The 7,714-nt window shown below is 40.3% G+C and overlaps 1 protein-coding gene across 17 annotated transcripts in view; it reads left to right on the forward strand.

Annotated features, from left to right (window-relative positions):
• The window catches only part of ENOX2 (ecto-NOX disulfide-thiol exchanger 2), a 280,754-nt gene that overhangs the window by 215,072 nt on the left and 57,968 nt on the right, over positions 1 to 7,714 (forward strand). The gene's annotated exons all lie outside the window — the stretch shown is intronic.

A 7,714-nucleotide genomic window follows, 5' to 3' on the forward strand; every position in this document is an offset into this window, starting at 1 on the left:
GATCGGTTACATAATGTGCATTTTCCATGAAGAGAAAATATACCAAACCTCAGAGAAGTCAAACTTTTCATGGCCCTTCACAATTTTGTGTGTGTGTTTGACATTTTTGTTCTGAAAAAATTTTCTCATAGGGAGCTTCAAATATAGGAATAGACACTTACTGAGGTAGTTGAGTGATTTCTGATGCCCAAGCATGGGTGTGTAGCCCAGGACTAGTCAATATTACTTTCCTTAGTTTGTGCAAAATATAAAAACTAAAAATATGGTGATTTTTACATAAAGCTAAATTTGCTCAGTTGAAAAGACTGTTTTTTATTCTGAGATTATAGACTTTCTACATTTTGGTTTTAAAATGTTCTGTCTTTTATGAACTATGCTGGCTAGTTTCTGTTATTTTTCCCCACATCCTTTCTTGGCAAGTTAGAAGGGGGAATAATTAAATGTATGTATGTATGTAATTCTATTTTATTCCTCTCAAATCTAGAAATATGGGAACCATAGATGTAGCATGAAATGTCCTCACTAATGCCCCTCCAAAGGTGTTCATAGCATCCTATGATGAGAGCCACAATCATGACCCTGAATCTGTCAAATGTTCTAACAAGGCAAGAACACAGTATAAATAAATAGAAAGGAATAGGTGGAAGATGGGCTAGAAAGGTAAATATTTGCAAAAATTTATACTAAAGAAATTAAGTTTTGTTAGAAATTTGAAATCAAAGATGAGATTTACTGAGGTGTCTTTGTGAACCAAAATTATGCCATATAACCCACCCAAGCCTAGTTTGCTACCTTATTTGCCGTTGTACATGAACGAGGCCCTGCTTCAACTTTCCAGTTGGCCTGAAGCAAGAGTTTAAATGATCTTCTGGAGAAGTAGGCAGATATTAGTAGAATTTGAGAGTCATCATGCAAAAATTTGGAAACTTGTGCTCTAAGAGGGCTAGTGATAACTGTAGCATCATCTCACAGTACAGCCCGGCTGTCCCTAGAAATATTTGTTCTCTCTTCAGGTTGACTGCTTGAAAGGTCTTCTTGAGGATGTGCATAAAGAAGAGGCAGTCACTGTAGTGGGTTAAAATTTTAACCACTGTAGTGGGTTAAAATTTCTCAATACCAAGGTATAATTATTAGTTTTCCAATGAATTTTGTGGGAACTCTAAATAAATAGCAAGAATGTCCCAGAAATGTATACCTCAATTAGAATCATAATTCTCTGTGAAATGCCTTAATTGTATTTAGATCCCATTTGGAGCACTTATTTTAGACTAATCTATGGTTGTATTACAGTGGTTTTACTGTGAGTGCAAACTACCTCCTGGTGCTCAAAGGATCTCTGGAACACTTAACAGCATGGACATACCTTTATGGGCTGGGGAGCACATGGATAGGGAGAAGTCATTAAGTGCAGGCAGAGCCTTTCTGAGGGTGTGAATGGACTTCCAGCCAGCCAGAATCAGATCCAGTTCTAAAAAGGCAAGACTAGGGATCCCTGGGTGGCGCAGCGGTTTGGCGCCTGCCTTTGGCCCAGGGTGCGACCCTGGAGACCCGGGATCGAATCCCACATCGGGCTCCCAGTGCATGGAGCCTGCTTCTCTCTCTGCCTCTCTCTCTCTCTCTCTCTCTTTCTGTGACTATCATAAATAAAAATTAAAAAAAATAAAAAGGCAAGACTAACTATAAATGTGTCATCTCTTATCTTTGCTCACCTCCAGCTCATACACTGCCACAATTTCAGCTTCTTCTGTGGGTCAAAGTTGAGACAATGGATTTAAAATAGAGGCATCTAGGGATGCCTGGGTGGCTCATCTGCCGAGCATCTGCCTTTGGTTCACGGTGTGATCCCATGTCGGGGGATTGAGTCCCACATCGGGCTCCCTGTGAGGAGCCTGCTTCTCCCCCTGCCTGTGTCTCTACCTCTCTCTGTATTTCTCATGAATAAATAAATAAATAAATCTTTAAAAAATAAAATAGAGGTGTCTAAATTACCTAATAGTGTGGCAATTCATATGTCGAACATCTCAAGAGGAAATTCTAGGTGTAGAGATAAGCAAACAGATGGTAGCCTTTTGGACAGAAATATTTGAAGGCCTGCTGCAGGTTAAGTAGTTAGAGACAGACCTTAATCTGACAAGGAGTATCTTGTTTTCCTGTGGATCCATGGACTTTGTGGGAAGCAATATAGACTAATGGTAAAGAGTATTGTTAGTAAAAGCCACCTACTGTATGGCCTTACAGTGTTAACTCTGTGAGCTTCAATTTCCTCATCTGTAAAATAGAGAATATATATTGCCCATTCCTTAGGACTGTGAAGATTAAATGAGATGGTATGTATAAAATTGAATCATTAGCTGGAAATTCATATAAACTCAATTAATGGATAGTATTTTGGACACCATCCCTTTTCCTCTGCCACAAAAGTGGAGTTTGCATTTTACAGGAAGAACAACACTGTGAACCATCCTGCCAGAAAATATCAAGGGCTGAACCATAAAATTGGCATGTGTGGTGTCTTTATCAGGCATCAAAAATGGGCAACCTCTAAGATTTCTAGTGTTTTCTTTTTTTCTGATTTCACAGTATTTTTTAAAATTTCTTTTATTAATTATTTTTATTGGAGTTCAATATGCCAACATATGGCATATCACCCAGTGCTCATCCTGTCAGGTGACCCCCTCAGTGCCTGTCACCCAGTCACTCCAACCCCCCCCACCTCCCCTTCCTCCCCCTCATTCATTTCCCAGAGTTAGGTGTCTCTCATGTTCTGTCATCCTCTCTGATATTTCCCACTCATTTTATCTCCTTTCCCCTTTATTCCCTTTCACTATTTTTTTATATTCCCTGAATGAATGAGACCATATAATGTTTGTCCTTCTCCGATTGACTTACTTCACTCAGCATAATACCATCCAGTTCCATCCACGTTGAAGCAAATGGTGGCTATTTGTTGTTTCTAATGGCTGAGTAATATTCCATTGTGTATATATAGATTTCTAGTGTTTTGTAGATATCTGTAGTCTTAGTCCATCAAGTAGAATGTCACTTACCTGGCATTGTTTCAACTGGCACATCCACACAGCAACAGTACAGTGTCAACAGTTGCTCAAGACAGTGGCTCTGGGGCCTTGCAGGGTCCCAAAGCACCTTTTAAATAATCTGAGAAAAGTCATGGTCAATCTACTCTGGGTGCTTACTGTACTTTCTATTTGCATTCATTAAAAATAGCCAGCTCGGGATCCCTGGGTGGCGCAGCGGTTTAGCGCCTGCCTTTGGCCCAGGGCGCGATCCTGGAGACCTGGGATCGAATCCCACGTCGGGCTCCCAGTACATGGAGCCTGCTTCTCCCTCTGCCTGTGTCTCTGCCTCTCTCTCTCTCTGTGTGTGACTATCATAAATAAATAAAAATTTAAAAAAATAAAATTAAAAAAAAATAGCCAGCTCTATTAACTAATCACACCCCACTCCCTAGGCATGCTGCATATTCTGCATATCTATTGCTGCATGACAAACCATTTTATAGCTTAGTAGCTTAAAAAGCAATCATATTATTCTATTTTAAGAGTTTCTGGGTGAAGAATTTGGGCAGGACTCATATGGGCAATTCTTCTGTGCCATATGGTATCAACTGGGATGTCTCAGTATGGTAGGCTAGTCTGGAGGTTCCAAGACAACTTTATTCATATGCATGGCACCTAGGAAGGAGCAGATAAAAATACTGAGCTCAGCTGGCTCCCTCTCCTTCCGTTTACTGTAAGGCCCTCTCCACATCTCTCTCAGCCATGGTAGTCCAAAATGTTACACGGTGTCTTGAAGATCCCATAGCATGTGTTCCTAGAAACAAGAAGTGGAAATGGTATCTCTCCTAAGGCCTAAGCCTGAAAACAGACACAGCATCCCTTATGTCAAAGCATTCTGGAGCCCATCCAGATTCAAATGGGGATGGCAGACATAGGCCTCACCTCTTAATGAGAGGAGTGTCAAAGAATTTGTATCCACCTTTAATCTGTCACACTGGGAAAAAAATAACTGTATGGAAGTACTTTGTTGCTCATCTGCCATGTTTTTAATCATACCTGTTTCACTTTATACTATAATTAATTCTTTAAAACAATTGTCATATTACACTGAGTATAGTGGTTAAGAGCATTATAGTTAGACAAGCCTACATTTAGATCCTAGTTCTGCTTCTTCCTGGCTGTATAATCTTGGGCATGTAACAAAATACTCAGCCCAAATTTCTGTATAAAATGAAGGATAATAACAGTAGCTAGTTCACAGGATTACTGGAATGTGATCATATAAAATTCTTAGCACAGTGCCTAGCACATTGTAAGCACCCAGTAAACAATTTGAGTGCTGATAATTGGTGATACAGCATTGTAACTGCATGGATGTTTCCAAACTAAACTATGAAGCTGAGGGTTTATCTTACCCATTTCCTCAATCCTAACACCTGGCACAGGGCCTGGCATCAAACTATTAAATGGATGGACATATGAACGACTGAATGGCAGCATAGAAATGGTATGTGCCTCCAGTGTAACTCTCTGGCTCAAATGCATAAAGAAAATAGAGGATGATTTACTCCTAGGTAACTACTCTAGATTGAATGAGCACAAATTGCTAGGGAGCAGGAATGTTTAAGGCTACATTGAAGTAGTACTTGAAATCATGTAGTGGAGCTGCAACTCAGAGGAGCAAGCTGGCCCAACTAACACAGCATTCATAGCATCTCTAATAAGTTGGGATTTGGAGAAGTTCATGAATCAGAAGAGGGAATACAAACCAACCTCTTATGATACTTCCAGGCATGACAATGCCAAGAGTCAGAAGGCTGTAAGGAAAAAGTGCTAGAAGAGATATAAAAGCAAAACAGAATGGGGTTTTTGTTGTGGGAAGGACTTTGGAGGAATACCTTGGCCCTTTCCATAATCCTTTTATAAAATGATTTCAAATCTCCTTCAGAAGTTTGATTTCCTAACATAAATGTTAATACTACATACTTGTTGGTGTACTTCTCAAGCCAGGCTGGGGGCCTCAGAGAGATAATTTCTCTGGTGTTCATATTCCCAAATGTGTTTTAAATTGTCGGACTTCTTTGATTTTTCAGGTTCTGCAATACTTGTATAAGTCTGATAATTTCAAATGGTTATTTTCTTGGTTGGCATTAGAAATTCACATCGACTTTGGTGCTTAATGGTTGAAGATAAACAAAAGAAATAATCAATGTGTTAGGAGCCTTTGAAATGTCATGTGCAACCTGCCCTCTAGCAAGCTCTGCTAGTCAGTGTAGCCTATGGAACTCTTGGCATATTGAACACAAGGAAGAAAGGGAGTTTATCTACTTTCGCTTTAGCCATATGTCATGAATATATTTGCTTTTAAATGAATTTCATAAAATATTAATGTAATCATACCAAACAGAGTGGTGAGTACATCAGTCAGGAGTTATATTTATCCAGTGTATTTGTTTTTTGTTTGTCTCCATTTATTAGTAGACAATACATGGAGACAGGCATTTCTTTCTCAGTCGAAGTGGCAGAACTTGTTTAATGAACTAATGTTTCTGTAATCTGTGGTAAGGTAGAGTTCTGAGTGACAGAGCTATATGAATAACAATGAGGAGGCAGACAGAACAATAAAAGAAAGACAAACATTTCTGTTGAAGGAGAAAAATAGATGGAATTGTTTAGTTAGCACACAATCTAATCTGATCTTTTCCTACTGAAAATTAAGAGTTTGTAAATGGGTTAGATAATGTTAACAGTTTCTCCAAAACCACATACACAAGGAATCAAAATATCGAAAGACAAAAATGGCATTTTTAAACACAGCATTCTTATTCTACAGCACAGGAACATAGGGTATCAGGGGCCTAAGTCCTCTAAGATGGAAACGAAGACCTAGACCCCCTGCCCCCACTTGATAGAGCCTGACATATAAAAAGCTATCACAAATGCTTGTGTAATGTGGGAATGAATGCCTGAATAAGTGAACTTATTGATATGTGTATGCATGTTTTGAATGGAAGGAGGGAAACTTACCTATCAAGACTACCACCTATCATGCCAGAGGTTTTCATATCTGTTCTGTTCTTTCATCCTTTGAGCCAAATGTCATCATTTATCCACACTTCTATCAAAAAAGAAATAGTGTTATGTTACCAGACATTAAGAAACCTTCCGGGATCCCTGGGTGGCGCAGCAGTTTAGCACCTGCCTTTGGCCCGGGGCGCGATCCTGGAGACCCGGGATCGAATCCCACGTCGGGCTCCCGGTGCATGGAGCCTGCTTCTCCCTCTGCCTGTGTCTCTGCCTCTCTCTCTCTCTCTCACTGTGTGCCTATCATAAATAAATAAAAAAAATTTAAAAAAAAGAAACCTTCCTTAAGGTCATATAACTAGTATATGGAGGAAAGTAAAGATATGAGAGCCACAGAGAGGGAGGAAGGGAGCATGTGTGTGTGCGTGCACACAGACACATACACACATGCATGTGAACAAGGGCATGTTGGCTGAACTGACATGTGAAAGGCTAAAAGTAAATTTGTTTTCTGAAAAATAAAATTTCTTCTAATTTCTTGGAAGAAATTTTTTTCTTCCCAAACATATCTGGGGTCTGGATATTTCAGCATTACAGGAATATGGGAAGATGGGGAATGCCCTCGCTCTTGTAGGCTGACTTTGCAATGGAGGATGCACATGTGCTACCCGCCTACATATCTGCCTGATCTAAAGACTCACCCCTATTGGGCCTATTGTATCTGAAGTTCTGCTTCTAGAGGGACCACAGATTCTCTCCGCTGTTTAGATTCCCCCCTTCAATATCTTGGAAGCCACCCAGGGGATTCAGAGCCAGCTTAAGGACACGCTTATAGGTGTTGCCCCCTCAAGCCTCTGTGGTGAGCAGAGTAAGGTTTTGAGGAGTCAGACCCACACTACTACTTAACTGCCCCTACATTATCAAAACTCCTTATGCAATATTTTCTTTGTTTGCAGTCCATTGTGCATTCTGTAGCAAAAGATAGCAGTGAGAGCTATCTAAGGAAGTAGAATGCATTTCCTTCTCTCAAAGAACTTGCATTTTGATACAGAGACAAAATTTAAATGAAATTAGTACCACCCTTAGACCCAGGCAAGTGAGACCTTTGCCCTAGGTCTGCATCTCAGGGGACCTCATGCTTTGAGATGCCTATCTTGATATTTTCTAAGTCCCCGCCTGGTGCTAAGGACCAGTCAGGTAGGTAGTGTGATCAGAGTAGGTGGCCTGAGTCCAGAATAGGTCCTAGAACCTATAGGTTCTAATCTTAAGAAGCACCTTTCTTGAGATGTTTAAAGTTCCTCTTCATTGCCTGGAACTGACCAGGGCTTACAGTGCTGTCTAAGCAAGGAGTCCCATTCTCAAACTAAACCTCTGTGGTCCCCAGTCCTCCTTTCTCCCCTTTGGGGCATTCTCCAATCCTCTACTCCACATGTGGAGTCAACCAGATTCTACAAGAAGCTTCAGAACTCCTGCCTATGGAGTCCTCCCAGAGTCTTGGTTCCAGAAAGGTAGCCTGGTAAGTAAATCACTCCAGCTGCATGGTATGGTATTTCTTTCATGATATCTCATGAGATTATGCCACTGAAATAGTGTTGATGCTGATTTGGTATGAATCGAATGGTGTATATAGATTAGCCCCACAGAAAAACATTTGTTTGAGGGCCCCTACATAT

The sequence above is a fragment of the Canis lupus genome, chromosome X, assembly GCF_048164855.1.
Source record: "Canis lupus baileyi chromosome X, mCanLup2.hap1, whole genome shotgun sequence".
NCBI lineage: Eukaryota > Metazoa > Chordata > Mammalia > Carnivora > Canidae > Canis > Canis lupus.